The sequence below is a fragment of the Lissotriton vulgaris genome, unplaced genomic scaffold (genome assembly GCF_964263255.1).
Source record: "Lissotriton vulgaris unplaced genomic scaffold, aLisVul1.2 SCAFFOLD_1042, whole genome shotgun sequence".
Taxonomy (NCBI): Eukaryota; Metazoa; Chordata; class Amphibia; order Caudata; family Salamandridae; genus Lissotriton; species Lissotriton vulgaris.
In genome coordinates, this window is record NW_028247594.1 from 454,019 (window position 1) to 470,554 (window position 16,536).

The 16,536-nt window shown below is 43.2% G+C and overlaps 1 protein-coding gene across 2 annotated transcripts in view; it reads right to left on the reverse strand.

Moving 5' to 3' along the window:
• The window catches only part of LOC147665142 (nicotinamide riboside kinase 1-like), a 265,258-nt gene that overhangs the window by 3,871 nt on the left and 244,851 nt on the right, over positions 1-16,536 (reverse strand). The gene's annotated exons all lie outside the window — the stretch shown is intronic.

The following is a 16,536-nucleotide window of genomic DNA, read 5'->3' on the forward strand; positions in this document are numbered from 1 at the left end:
GGGTTAAATCTGACATACTAAACTGATTCTAATATATTTTTGCAACAAATATCCAACTGCTGTTTTGTGTGTTTAATTTAGCAGTTTGGGATTCTACTTTTATTCTTCATGTTTGCAAACACACTTTCTCTTTCATATGAAAAGGCTACACACTAGGGAATTAACCAGTTTGTGGAAAGGGTGATGATGTGACCATGAATTATAAGGAATAAAGTACTGTCTGTGATGCATTATAAAGATATTACAAGTCAACTTTGAGTTCCATGATCTTATAAAGGAACTCAGCCGCCAGCCTCCGTCACAGGACTCCAAGAAACTTGCAATATCCTTATAATGTACGGCTGGGTGTATGTTATCCCGATAGATTATATATATATATATGTTGCACAGTGGCAGTCGCCGCTGGGGGGGTTATAGATAAGTCAGCGTTTCCATAGGAAATTAGTTTTTTCCGTTGCTAATAACCTTGGCCTCGTTTGAAAAATCTCTATGAAACTTTTCAAAAAGGTTCTACTTTTTTACTAGTTTGCACATGGACAGTTTTGGGGGTGATCTGTCAAGCAGGGTTGTATGACGATCCATCGTAAACAAAGATAGCGCGGTAGTTCTCATTGCAGCAATAACATCGCAACGGCAGTCACATCGGCAATTTTGTCATCGCACGTTGTTGCGACGCAAATGCGGCCATGTAATTGGTAAGCATGTCACATCGGCGACTTTACATCGCGAGACATGACAACGCGATGTCAGAGCCCAGGCACACGTTTTAAAACTTTTCAGTCACACACGCTTTGCTGAATCTTGCAAACAGCTGTTTTTGTGTGCTTTAGTTTTGGTTTGCCTATAAAGTGCCAGACAAAGTTGTGGAAACTTCAGGACACTGAGGGGAGGCAATCAAGTGTCTAGTCTATTATAAGGCAGAGCAGAAGTTTAAGGCAGGTGTACGAAGTGCATTTTAAACTACCTGCTGAAGCAGCCACAGCAGTGCAGAAGAGTGGTCTTATATATGTATTGTGACTGTGGCAGTTTGCGAGCAGCTTGTCTGTCGGGTCTGCAATCTTGGTAAATTTAACCTGCAATGACAGAGCGAACATTCACTCGGTTGCCGGCACAGATACGGCAGGAAGAAAATAAAGTAAATGTTGCATTAAATGTGCTGCGAACTCCTGTTGCAGTGCATGCATCCATCCGAGTTACACGCAATTCTCAAATTTCATAACTAGGTTTGTATTTTGGAAAAGCAAACTGCAAACTTCAAACGCCTTATGCAGATCTGTGCTTGAGGCAGGATGGACGCCCAAGGGCTCAATATGAATGACTTTCGCCCCAATTTGTGTTGTAAAAATAGGAGCATTTACCGAAAATATTGGCACATCCGGAACTTTTAATATTCACCACATCGCTGCAGAAGGGATGGACGAGCAACTCCGGGGGTAGCAAATTTACATATCTCTGGTGACTTTGGAACATGCAAAGGTGAGTCCTGGCTTCGAGACAAGGCATAAACAGTGTAAATATGGGTAAATCCATTAATCTGCCTTTGTCTACAGATTTATTTTTTTTTGTTTAAGAAATTTTTATTAAGCAATAAAGGGTGATACAAGAAATATGTCATGAAAAATTAGGAAAAAGTACATATGAGTGTAATAACAATGAAAGACAACAATCTACAGTAATTTATAAAGAGAGGAAGAGAAAAGAAAAAGGTATGGACAGATAGAAAGGAGAGAGGAGAGGATCAGAAAGGAGAGAGGAAAAGGGAGAAAGCAGAAGACAGAAAAAGAGGAGAGAGGAGAGAGATGAAAGAAGAAAGAGAAAGAGAGAAGGAGGGATCATGAGGGATGAGAAGCACGCAGTAGAGGGGGAGGATTGGAAGAGAGGTATGAAGTAAAGGGGAGCCATAGTAAGTCAGATTTAATTTTCAAAGGAACAGAGGTAGAAGAGGCAATAGAAATTCTATGTTCGTCACAAATATAATTCCACCAAGTGTGGACCGAGAGTTTCGAATTATCTTTCCAACACGATAACACAACTTTAAATGCAAGAGCAATAAAAAGATCTAACAGTTTAGCAGAAGAAGGTGTAAGAATATCAATATCATCAGCTAAGGAACCTAAAAATATGTGTATAAAGGACAATTGTGAAGAAAAAGATAACATTTTCATGCATATATTCCAAACATTAGTCCAGAAAGACAAAACTGGGGAACAATAGTAAAGTTGGTGTGGTAGAGTACCAGGAACTGTGGAACAGGACCAACACAAAGGAGAAGATGTTGGAGAAAATTTATGAATAGTAACCGGGGTAATAACAACTCTGTGATAAATAAAAAGTAAGGATTGGGTAATGCGTGCAGCAACAGAAACTTTAAAGAGGCGAGACCATAAACGATCCCATAACGCAGTGTCAAAGGAGACATCCAAATCATTTTCCCAAGCAATCTCCACTGTAGACTTAGTTCGGACAGAGCAGTTAGATAATAAGAGCGAATACACAAGAGCAGCTTTGGGTTGTTGGGAAGAGAAGAGAGGGTAAAGTGGAGTGAGAGGAGTGAAAGAAGAAAAGGAGTCGGAAGAGGAGGATAATGAGGATAGATGAGACTGAATAGCAGAATTTATAATAGAGTATTCAGCAAGAAAAGAAGAAGGTAAGTTAAACTTAGTTTGTAGGTCTACAAACGAGAGGAGAGTAGAATCAAGAAAAAATTGATGTACAAACATGATATCCTTTTCTTTCCAGTGTTTAAAATAGAATGATTTACCTTTATATCTGAGAAATTTGTTGTACCAAACTACAGATGATAAAAAACATTGAAGAGGGGAAAGGGAGGAGGAAAAAACACTTTGCAATGTAGATTGGCAATATTTCAAAATAGGGTATTTGGATATAAAGGTACAATTTGTCATGAAAGGAACATGTTGAAATGAGAAATCCTTCAGAAAGGAGCGTTCTAAGAGCACCCATTTAGGAACAGGAGTGTCAAGGAAATCATAAGCTAATGAGAAGGATTGTTTGATGAGGAAGGCAGAGTGGTAAGAGCAAAAATCAGGGAAACGAACACCACCCTCATTTTTAGGACGCATTAACTTATGTAGTCCTATGCGGGGATGTTTATTGGACCATAAAAATTTTGTACACACTGAGTTGATACGGGAAATATAGGATTTAGGAATTTTGAAAGGGAGCATAGATACTGTATATAAAACATGAGGGGTAATCATCATTTTGATGGTGTCCAATCTGCCCCACCAAGAAAGAAATAAGGGAGACCAAATCTGTAAAAGTGATTGAATTTTGTTAAGTAACGAATCAAATGTAAATTTAAGGGTGTCTTTTAGAGAGGAAGAGAACCATATACCGAGGTATTTAATTTTAGATGGGCACCATGCAAAATCAGTGTTACTGAACATATATTGAAAACACAAAGAATTAAGGGGAAGAACTTCAGTTTTGGAGAGGTTGAGCTTATATCCCGATATAGAGGAATATAACTGAACTTCATCTAAAAAGGGCGGAAGGGAAGATTCAGGGTTAGACATATATATGAGGACATCGTCAGCATACGCTGAGAGTTTAGCTTCAATAGAGGAGAATTTTAAACCAGTTATATGAGGGTTGGAACGAATACGTTGCAAAAAGGGTTCAAGGCAAAGGATAAATAATAAAGGGGAAAGGGGACATCCTTGTCTTGTGCCTCTTGTTAAAGAGAAAAATCTGGAAAATTGGTTATTAACAAAAATACTAGCACGAGGGGAAGAGTAAAGGAGTTTAACTAATGCTATAAACTTTGGACCGAAGCCAAACCAAGTAAGGGTTTGAAACATGTATTGCCAATTAATACGATCAAAAGCTTTTTCAGCATCTAGGGATAGGGCCGCCAATGGGACTTTGACATTTTTACTATAAGAGAGGACATTGGAAAAAAGACGTGCGTTATCAGCAGCAAGTCTGCCCTTGACAAATCCCACCTGATCTGTATTGATTAAGCGTGGTATAATAGAATCGAGGCGAGAGGAAAGAATTTTAGCAAAAATTTTACAATCATAATTAATTAAGGAAATGGGGCGGAAATTTTTACATTGGGTATGATCCTTATCAGGTTTCGGGATGATGACAATGAGGGCGTCTAAAAAGGAACCAGAGGCCTTAGTATCAGAGATAAAGGAGTTAAATAATTGAAGGAGTTTGGGAGCAAAAAAAGAATGAAAGGCGGAATAAAATTCAATCGGAAGGCCATCAGGACCAGGGGCTTTTGATTTTTTAAGGGAATGAATGGCTGAGGTAATCTCTTGGAGGGTAATTTCACGTTCTAAGTGCGAAAATTCATCAGGAAGGGCTGGAGGAGAGGGAAGACCATCAAAAAAAGTTGTTAGGTTGGCATCTGTAGGACGAGTGTCATCTGTATATAAAGCTTGGTAGTAATTGTGGAAAACTTCAGCAATATCTTCATCAGAGGTAACCAGCTTATTGAGTGAGTCATTAAAAATTGGGCCAATAGCTTTACGTTCCGATTTGATTTTCAAGTAGTTGGCCAACATTTTGCCTGCCTTGTTCTGACCCCCATGGTATTTAGATTTTATTTTAAGAAGTGTATGACAAGCTTCATTGGTGATAATTTTATTTAGGTCAGTTTTGGCCAAAATCAGGTCCTGAAGGGCAGAAGGGGATTTGGAGGAGAAATATGTATGTTCAAGGGTTTTAATATGTTTAAGTTGGTCTTCATACTTTTGCTTGTTAAGCTTCTTTTTGGCAGAGACATAGGAAATCGTAAAAGCACGAAAAGAAGCCTTAAAAGCATCCCAGGTATTAGGAATGGAAGTGTCAACGGGGTTATTAAGGGAAAAATATTCATTAAAAAACTCAGTACATTTTTTCATGAAAGTGGCATCTGATAAAAGAAAAGAGTTAAATTTCCATCGACTGAAAGTGGATGGAGTAATGGATAAATCCAGGGTAGTATAGACCGGTGCATGGTCAGAAATAAAGATAGAGCCAATAACAGATTTTTGAAGGGAGGGAAGGAGAGACTTACTAACCATAATATAATCAATCCTTGAGCGTGTGTGGTGAACATTAGAAAAAAAAGTATATTCAAGTAAATCAGGATTACACACTTTCCAAGAGTCATGTAAAGGTCGAGAGGCAATGGCAGATTGAAAGGCCTTATGGGTTTTATCAGGTTGAAATTTACTGGAAGATAATCGGTCTGAAAAAGGATCTAGCCATTGGTTAAAGTCACCAGCAACGATGAAGTTAGGGCAATCAATGGATGAAATAAGCAATTTAATATCTTTCCAAAATTTGGGATCTGGACGAACAGGACCATAAATATTTAATAAGACCATCGTCTTGTTCTGAATAACAACCTTTGCCATTGCCCAACGACCTTCATCATCGTTTTGAGAGGAGATAATTTGAGCATTCAAAGACTTATGAAATAATATAGCAACCCCCCCTTTTTTGTTGACAGCAGGAGAAAATACAACTTGACCCACCCATTGTCTTTTCAATTTAAGGGAATCAATGTCTGAGCAATGAGTTTCCTGAAGAAAGGCAACCTGTGAATGAAATTTGGTTAAGTGAGACAATACCTTCTGACGCTTGACAGGATGACCAAGACCACGAACATTCCAAGAGACAAAATTACACATGTCGGATGAAGGGAGGAATGGGCGAAGAGTGGGTGCAACACACAGCAAGGAGGTCACTACATAGAAGGAGACAAAAAATAACGGTTAAACTTCTGGGTAGGGTAACGCTCATTTCAAGAGGGGAAAGAAAAGTCAGGTAGCATGGGAAAAAGATATATAAAAGTAAAGAAAACAGCAGAGGAAGCCTGAGAAGAAGGAAGCAAGAAGAAAGAGTGAAAAGAAAAAAAGAGGAAAGAGACAGAAAGATGGAGAGATAATGAAGAAACAGACCAAGGCACACAGGCTTGATCTGAGAAGAAAACAGTAACCAAAACATGCGAGACGTGGGTACACCAGGGAGAGGACATGACCCATAAGCAAACCAGATACGGACATATGAGAAAGGACATATACAAAGATGTGAGAGAGAGGGTACTAGCAAGGAAGAAAGGGGATACACGATAAGAGCGGATATATGACTGGAAGGAGTGAGTTTAGAAAAGGAGAAACATTGAAAAACGAAAAGACATTAGCTGGCAGTTTCCATGGTAGAGGGAGTGATACTCATCAAATAGTCTCGAAGTTTCTGAGGATCATCATACGACTTGGTACGCCCATTATGTGTGATCTTGCAGAAACAGGGATGAAGAATTCCATATTGAATATTGAGTTGACGCATCGTGGGACGAAGGTTCAGGAATTCCTTGCGACGAGCGTTGGTAGCAGAAGAGAGGTCTTGAGAAATGAAGATGTTGTGGCCAGACCACTGAAGGTGACGTTTGGCCCTGGCAGCTTTTAGAACATTCATGAGTTCGGTGAACTCCAAGAATAGCATGATGATTCCACGTGGTTTGGTTGCGTTGGAGTTGATACGGCCAAGACGATGTGCTCTCTGGATGTTGAGAGGATGAGTCGATGGGGAGAGTTCCAAAAGTTCCTGAAGAAGTTTTCGAATAAAAGAGACCATGTCGGACCCCTCCAAATTTTCCGGAACACCATAAACGCGTAGGTTGTTGCGTCTATTTCTATTTTCCAAATCCTCAGTGTGCAATTTGAGCTTATGAATTTCTTGTTCCAAAAGTGGAATCTTGGTTGAGAGGTCTTGGACATCGCTGACACGTTGCTCTAAGTTCAAAACCTTATTTTCCATGACAACCCATCGTTCCTCGATTTGTTGAAGTTTAGCGTTGGTAGCAGACATAAAAGGTTGAAGACCTCGCACCTCCTCAAGAATTGAGTCAAGAACAGGATTGTTCGAAGTGTTTATAGGGGAGGGAGGATCATTCTTTTGCCTTTTAGGTTTTGTTCCTGTTTGCGACAGTTTCGGCGAAGTAGAGAGATTCGCCATAATGCAGGCTGAAGGAAGGAAGTTGTGACCAATGCTGCTGTCGACAATAAAATATAATGTGAACGCCCAAATGTAATAGGTGCACACCTTGTGGCAAAAAAGAGGACACTGAAAGGCACTATTGAGCAATGCGCAGTTGAAAAAACAGCCACACGAGGACAAACAATAGGCATTCACTGATTTGAATAGTTGACAGTATGGCAAACCTTCATGGCGTCATGGAGTGTAGAGTCAAAGAAATGTAGCGCCAAGCCATTCACCAGGCAGCACGAACAACGCATGGAGGAAGTGGAAACATACCGATGGTAATTGGATAACAAAGGAACAAGAAGCGTGTAGTAACGCTGAGGTAAAAGTCAAGTGTGCGGGCAAAACATACATAGCACTTCAAATATGGCATGAGAAAAATGGCGGCACCTTTTCCTGTCAGAGAGCGTAGAGTTATGCAAGAGCATAATTAAAAGGCAACCAAAAAGGCCAGGAACAGCAAAAAAGACGAGATGTAGTGCATAATATGGGCAAAGTTGAAGGATAATGCCCAGCAGTAGGAAGGGAGATGCAGCAGAGAGCAAAAAACGGCAACACGGGCGCAGCGCACAAAATGGCGGCCGCCCGCGCTGCGTCTGAAGGAATGATTGCCGCTGTGCAGTCAGAGTCCTCCCTGCACGAAAACCACCTCCGATGGCTGCATTTGGGTCGCGTTGCCTTCCGCTGTCCACGGAGCCGCTTCCGATGGCAAAAGAGCAGGTTATAACGCTCTCACGGCATCTTCAAAGAAAGTCCGACACGGAGCTCACGGGAAGAGCGTCTTCTCCGTCCGGCGCGCAAGCCACGCCCCCCCTGTCTACAGATTTATAATACATTAAATGCAATTGTATACCATGAAACCCCATTCGAGGTGCGTGATCTGGGATGTCCCTGTTGCCCCCTTTGCGGCCCGCTAAGTGGGTGGTATTTGAACTTCTGTGCATACACAGCCACCAGATATATTATGCAGGATGTGTGCTCCTCCCTATTACCCCATAACCTTAGTTGTTGAGTACAGCATTCTCAGCATTCTCAGACCTTGTGCGCATAAACATTGTTGTAGCAGGAGCACGTCGAGCGTATTTGAACGGCTGTGCATACACAGGCACCAGATATATTATGGAGGATGTGCGCTCCTCCCTAGTATCCCATAACGTTATTGGCTCATGGGATTATGCCACCTTTGTGAAGCAGCTTGCCATAAATGTAAACTGCGTCATGCCATAAATGTAAACTGCGTCAGCCCCGTGCCTGAGGTGCATCATCAGAGCTGTGTGAATAATAACAGCTGTGAGCCCGTGCCTGAGGTGCATCATCGGAGCTGTGTGAATAATAACAGCTGTGAGCCCGTGCCGGAGGTGCATCATCGGAGCTGTGTGAATAATAACAGCTGTGAGCCCGTGCCTGAGGTGCATCATCAGAGGTGTGTGAATAATAACAGCTGTGAGCCAGTGCCTGAGGCACCCACTCACCACACACATCAGCATCCACGCATACACCCATCCATGCACCCATCTAGACACCCATCCATTCATTCATCCGCCATCCATTCACCCATCATGCATCCATATACTCATTCATCCACCCACCCATCCATCCTGCATCCATCCACCCATCCATCCATCCACCCACCCATCATGCATCCATCCATGCATCCATCCATCCATCCACCCACCCATCATGCATCCATCCACCCATTCATCCACCCACCCATCCATCCATCCATCCGGCATCCATTCATCCATTCATCCAACCACCCACCCACCCACCCATCATGCATCCATCCATCCAATGCATCCATCCAACCGCCCACCCATCCATCCACCCACCCACCCACCCATCATGCATCCATCCACCCATCATGCACCCGTCCACCCATTCATCCACCCACCCACCCATCCATCCATCCATCCATCCATCCATCCATCCATCCATCCATCCATCCATCCATCCATCCATCCATCCTGCATCCATGGGTCTGAATGCGCACACAACAGCTTGCTTTTCTGCAACGCTGTCCTGACAACATTGTTGAAATTGTTGGAAATGAAGCACTTGTAAGTGTCCATTTTTTTGTGGCTCAGGCGAGTCTCGATCCTTGGTTCCCTGCACCAAAGTCGGTAGCGCTATCCGTGTTGCCACCTCCTCTCCCTCTGTGCGGGCCTGCATTTTGCATGCCTTTCACTTATTCCCCTGTTGTCTCCGTCTTATTTACCAATCACCGGTGCAATGTTATGATGTTTTGGAATCACAATGTTTTGGAGATGAAAACCGAGTGGAACATTCTTTGGTTTCTAGTTCTAGAGCAAAATAAAGCAGGTGCACGCGTTGTTTAGAAACGACGTTTCGATCTGTAAGCGCTTCGTAAACGCGTGTCGAGGTGGCTCCTGGGATTATACCACACTTGTGAAGCAGATTGCCATAAATGTATTTCAGTTATTTTGCTGGCATTATTTGAGCGCATTGGCGGTGACATGCCTTGCGATGTAACTGTAAACATGCAGTAGTCGCATGCGTTGAGAAAGCATGTGATGTAACCGCGCCCGTGATGTAAAGGTCGCGATGCGATGGCAGCGCGACGTAGCACTGTCGGTGTAATAGGTGTTTCCCGTCAAGCAGGGGTCGAGAAAAAAGGAGGGTCCTAAAATACTCATTCATTTTTCATAGAATTCTTTAAAAAGCACTACTACAAAAACTACTAAACAGAGTTACACCAAATTTCGCAGGAATCTAGCGCTCGGTCCACAGATTGTGCTTTTTCTGATTTGGTGTAAATCTGTTCAGTAGTTTTTGGCAAATTAAGATTACAAAATATATGTATATCTGGACAGTTGGGATTGACGGATTCTCGCTAAAGTCCCTCGAACTCAATAAAAAAAAAAAAAGGGTATTCTGATTGACCCCAAGAGCTTTTTTTCGCCTTTTTTTCGAACGAGCGCTCTGCTTGGCTGCCAGCAACATGAGACAGATTTTGCTGGCAGCCATTACAGGAATTGGGGACTTAGCCCCTGTTCTGAACTTTAAAATATAAAATAATATATGGGGCAGAGTAAGGATCCCCTGACCCCCTAGGCCCCATGTGGAGGCCAAGAAGGACTCCCTGGGGTCATAATAAAAACCAAATCGGCAGGAGGCCATGTGCAGTGGGCTATTGGCTTTATGTATGGTAATAAAAGATTACATTACGTTTAAAAAAAACTAGAATTTCCCTGAAAAACCCCAAGGTTACAGTAACTTTACAACTAGGTGAATGTCAGTGACAACATTAACTTTTTGAACCAAAAAAAAATTGGAAATTTACCACTTATAGTAAATATAACTTGTGCTCCCGCCATACACTGCTTATGACCTCACATATTACATCCATTATGACATGTTCTATGGCATCATTGATAACATCAACCAATGAATGTGTTAGTTTGTTTTATGGTTCACATGGTGGCGGGTAGCTACCATATTACTTTTCTAAATCTGTGAATGGAAGAGTAACTCTGTGTGCAGGTGACAGTTGACAACTTGTTTTCAGCATGTTCCACACAAGTTTACGTACTACATACTTAGTATTGTAAGCAGCCTTGATTAGACAGAACTGTCACAGCATCACAACTTGTACATAACAAAGAAGACTGGGTGCACCAGGTACTATCCTATGTACATGTACTCATTTTGCTTCAAAAGATAGGCTATCCAGAAGATACTTTTTAATACTCTGTGGTATATTTCTTAGGAGAGTTTCACAGTCTGCAAACAGTGTGGTACAGAGTAATTTCTCTCTATATAGTAAACACTGTTAATACCCACTTTTCTACTCATATCAATGTAATTTCTCAATATAGGTTCAGTTACTGTGAAGGGTTTGATACAGATAAAAGCTGTCCGTAGAAGAGCATTAATTTTGGAACAGATATCTTGAGTAACTTGGCTTTCTCTGAACAGCAGTATACACATTGCACTCCATATGCAATTAGGGTTTACCATATATCTGTGGTTGTTAATTGATATGAACTTGGCTACCCGTTAAGTGCGTGGTCATATGCACATGCTTGCTACATCTATGGAAGTGGTATCTGTGATGGCACTAATAAAGCTTTGTTATTCTGAGCTATTGTGTACTTACTTTCAGACCTCTAATGATATTCTAGAAAATAGAGTAATGTGTACGAAGGAAGCTTGGATGATGTCATCAGTGATGTCATCAATGATGCCATATAACATGTCATGGGTGATGTAATATGTGAGATCATAAGAAAGACATGGCAGTGGCATGAGTTACAGTTAGTTCTGTTAACTATAACTGGTGAATTTCTATGATTTATTTTAGATCAAAACATTAATGTTGTCACTGACATATTCACCTAACTATAACATTACTTTAACCTCAGTTTTTTCCAGTGAACATATATATATTATTTTTTCACTGAAGAAAACAAAGGTTTCAGGGACGTCATAGTTAGGCTCAGGTTTTATTCGTACAAGTGAAATTCAGCACTTATAATTAGCTGAGCTAACTATAACTCACACCCTTGCATTGCACTGCTTGTGACCTCACATATTACATCATTTATGACATGGTCAGTGACATCACTGATGACATCTGAAATGACACTGATGACACCTTCCAGTGACTGTATTTTTAAAAAGTTTATGAGTGTTAAATAGATATACCAAGGTGTATTGGTAAATCAGTGGGTGTATGAGTGCCTGTATGGATGATTTAGTGGGTGCATGACTCACTGTATAAGTGAGTGATTAGGTGTCTCAGTGAATGTATTAGTGAGTGACTAGTTGTGTGAATGTCTGTATCAGTCTTTTAGTTGGTTACTAAGTGGCTGTATAGGTGTGTGAGTGGGTATGTGAGTGGCTGTATGGGTGAGTTTGTCTGAGTACCAGTATGGGTGTCCGAGTGAGCGGGTGAGTCAGTGGCTGTATGGGTTAGGTAGGGTGTGTGAGGGGCTGTATGGATGAGTGAGTGTGTGCGGGGCTGTATGGATGAGTGAGTGAGTATGTCTATGGCTGTGTGGGTGGATGTGTCAGTAGTATATGAGCGAGTAACTGGGTATTTGAAAGGCAGTATAGTTGAGTGATGGGGTAAATGAGTGACTGTATGGGTGAGTGAGAAAATGAGAGCGTGGCTGTATGGGTGAGTGGGTTTGTGTCAGTGACTGTAGGTGAGTGAGTATGTATTATCTGTTTGAGTAAGTGTGTGTCTGTATGGGTGAGGAAGTGGCTGTGTGACTGACTGTATGGATGAGTGAGTAGGTATGTGAGCAGATCTATGGGTGACTGACTCAGTTTGTCAGTGGGTGTATGAGTCAATATGTCAGTGGCTGTATTAGTGAGTGAGTGGTGTATGAGTGGCTGTTTGGGTGAGTGAGTGGGGTGAGTGGGCATGTGTAGAGATCTTTGAATCACTGTGTGGGTATGAAAGTAATGGTATGGGTCTATGAATGGGTTTGTGAATGGTGGATTGGGTGTATGAAACGTTCAATGGGGTGTGCATGGGTGAAACAGTGATTCTGTGGATGATGTCATTAGTGATGTCACAGACTATGTCATGATTGATTTACTATGTGAGGTCATAAGCAGTAGATTGCGGGGTGCGAGTTATAGTTAGCTCAGATAACTATAACTGCTGAAAATCACTGGTTTTGTATGAGTGAAACTTGAGCCTAACTATAACATCCCTGTAACCTTTGGTTTTTGCAGTGAATTTGCAAGGTGTTTAAATGTTAATTCCTAACTATAACGTCCCTGTAACCTTTGTTAATTTCAGTGAATTTCTATGGGGTTTAAGCAGTAGTCAAGTTTTGGGAGTGGTGGAGAAAGGGGGCGGGGCCTCCGAACAGCTCTCAGGAATACTGCTGTGTATTACTTTTTGGAGGTACTAGGAGGGCTATTGGCCCCATCGTCCCTCACCATCCAAGAGGACTTCATCCTTCAACCAGCAGTACACCAGGAGGTGCATTTGCAGAGTGGTGGAGAAAGGGGGCATATCCTCCCAAGTCCTCTTAGCAATCCCGCTGTGTGGGACTAACTAGAGGTAACTGGTAGTAGTGCACCAGGAGGTGTGTTTGCAGAGTGGTGGAGAAAGGGGGCGTGGCCACTGACAACCTCTCGGCAATTCCGCTGTGTGGGACATACTGGAGGTAACAGCAGGGGTAGTTAGCCACCAAGGACCCTCAGGAGTAAAGTGGACTTCATTTCCCAACCAGTAGTGCGCCAAGAGGCATGTTTGCAGAATAGTGGAGAAAAGAGGCATGTCCTCCAGCCACCTGCTGGCCTTTTTTAAATGTATTCGGGAAAGGAGGGGTGGCCCCTCCTTCCCTGGGCCAATTTCTGCCCCAGAGACCCCATTCCCCGGGGTCCATACATTTCTACTAGTTGCCCTGGAGCTCCCACCATGATGTTCTTCGAAAAGTTTTTTTTTCCATTGTGTTTTTGCCCAGGTGGAGTCCCTCTGGAACCACAGTACCAGAACTAAGGGGTCAGGGTATTCCTACCGTGCCCACTTTTCTTTTTAACCTTTTGTCAGGGACCCAGCTGAAGCAGAATCTCTAGATGGCTGCCAACACTTCCTAGTGAAAGTGCTGGCTGCCAATCCCATCTCTGCATGAGTTCAGAAGGATTTGTGTCCTCATATCTACAAATTTGGATTTCTTTAAAGATCTCTAAAACTACTAAACAGATTTACAGCGAATAAGAAAAAGCACTCTTCCTGGACCAAGAGCTAACTTTCTGCCAAATTTGGTGTAATTCCATCCAGAGGTTTGGGCTGTAGTCTTGTTCAAAATCCCTATGGTAATTAACATGGGAAACGCACTCTTTTTACCCCCCTCCACTTTTCTCGGCTCCCGCTCAACGGATCACCCCAAAACTTTCCGTGCACAACTAGAATCATAAAACAGATTTTTTGGATGATAATTCGTCAACCATGGCCAAAGATTTAGGCAAGTAAAAACATGCTTTTCCTATGAAAACATGTTCCTAACTATAACTACCTACTGGTGACCGCCAGTAGGTGATAGAGATACACACACACACACACACACACACACACACACTCCCACTCTTTATATGTACAGGGGTTTGCTGTCATTGTACAAGCATTCTGGGGCCCCATGAGTCTCGCAATTGGGGCCGGACGTAGGGGACTTAAGGAGATCCGGGACACCCCCCCCCCCCGACCCAGGTTCACCATTTCAACAACGAATGCACCCCTTTGCACGGTATGACAGCACTTATTTAAGAACATTGGTCCCAATAGTAGTACTTACCCGGCCAGTGGCATGCTGGGAGCTGTAGTCCAGGACTCGAGACTGCAGCTGAGACTTTCAACATCTAAGTGGGGACAGCTGAACTCTCACCAATGAGGGAGCCAGTGGAGTCTCAAAGGAGGTGTGGGTGTTACCTTTGTGTCATCAGCGGCATCTGAGGAAGGCTAATGAGCCGAAATGCATTATGCCGGAGGTGCTTGGTGTGCCGGAGGTGTTCAATAAAAGGATTTCCTTTCCCCGCTGGGTCCTCTGGTTGCTTTAATGGAGCAATCGTGGTGTGATGTTTTACGCGCCTGCCAGGAGCGCATTTGGAGGACCCGTCATGAAGTGTTCTGGTCTTTTTCTGGCTACGTGGCATATTTTCTCAAGGTATTGAGTAGCCCAGAACCGGCTCAAGATCGGGCCAAGCAAGCAGCCTCTGCCAGGAGCAGTCCGTGACTTCACGGGGGTTTGCTGTCATTTTACGAGCATTCTCGCAAGCCGGGCTGAAGACGGCTGGAATGCCAGAAACCTGTCATCGGAAGCTTGTTTCCGGTCCAGGGAAGGCATGGCTTGGCAGTTCGGGCTGGACTGTTCCCATGAGGCACAGGGTCAAACTGATTTGCATATAGCCATGTCTGAACTGGGGTGGCAGAGTGGGCTAAAGAACGGTGATGGATCAAACCCAGATCTTTTGACTGGGTGTGAGTGTTTGATTGGTTCAGATGCTCCGTCCATCACCACCCCCTTTTGTACCGCCTCAACAAACTGGCACCTCTAAAGATCCCAGTCGGTAGCCAGGAAGTAAAAATGAAAGCCAACTAAAATCACAAACACATTTTTTTTAAAGATGAAAAGTAGTACCCTGCACACAACAGGGACTAAAAAGTCCAAAATGCAGTAACAGTATGTCACCTAAACAAAGCCTCAGCACAATGGATCCCACCAGCCCTCAAACACAGTTACTTCCTCCGCACTGCAGCCGTAAATTTATGGGCTGGGTACCACCATGAGTGAGGCCCAGAGATATGCAACAGACTTGCAGCAACAGCATGTAGCAGTGTCTTATGCATAAAGCAGTGGTGGGAAGGAGAGGTCCACATGCTGTATATACAAACCTAGTACCTTAAAGACCAGTTGCTTATTGATTCACGATTTTGGTAACTGTCAGACCATGTTCGTGGGGCCACAACGCAACCAGGGGCCACTGGGCTTCAGCCATGGGGATCTGGGGCCTTTTGCCTCCAATGTCCCACTGTCCATCCTATTATGGCACTGAAAACATCTGGAAGGCAAAACACCTTCAGCACTTGACTGTCCATGGTAGCAATGGCAAGCCGTCACAACCTTCTCAGAGAGGTAGTGTGCTCAAACTTCAACAATCATCCAACAGTGTAATAACTGATTTGCATGCACTTTCAAAACTCAAGATTCCACAGAACAGGCTACAGGTACAATTACTGCACTGCTGCTTGGGCTATTACACCCTGGATCCTGGCCCCACACTGCCCCTCTGCCGGATGCCCTCCATTAAGTAATTCTAGAAGGGGGACCCCTTTTTGATTTCAAGCTCTTATGGGAGGTATGAAGGCTCAGGTGCACAGTACTTGGTGATAAGTTTGAAGGGCGCAGCTACTTTAACAATTCTAGGACTACCACAATTCTCACCACAGCAGCGTGATCCAAGTTTTTGGAGGGCCTAAAACATGCATGTTCCTCGCCCCCTCTTCTGGGAGGCTGCACGCTAACTGCAGGTACCACCTGCGATTGGGCATCATCGTTGGTAGCGTGCTAGGGATCAGAGAACAAGTGGGCCTCCAGCTGGCAATTGACCCACTTCTGGGTCTTGGGTGAGGGAAAGAGATTGGGTCGCAGGGGTCAGAGGTCACTGCAGCATACAGCAGATGCAGGAGAGTCCTTAACTGTCCAGCATGATCCCTCAGCGCAGCACACAAGTTCAGAAGCATGGTACCCCCTAGGCACATACTGTAACCAAAAAACGATAAAAAGGAGAGAGAGATGGGTAAGGTAGCAACTGTCTCTTTCGAAAACTTAAGAAAAGGTGAGGTTTGTTAAAAAACTACCCTCACCCACTAGGTAGTGGAATGCTTCATTACAGGGCTGCTACATCATACCTGCGCAGACCAACACCTGGAATGGAGCAAAGGGAGGAGAGGACATAAACATAAATGTGTAACGATCCATGCAGTAAACAAAAGGACAGTGAAAGGAAAAGAATAAAACTAACTCAGATACCCTTTATCAAATTTTTATTTCT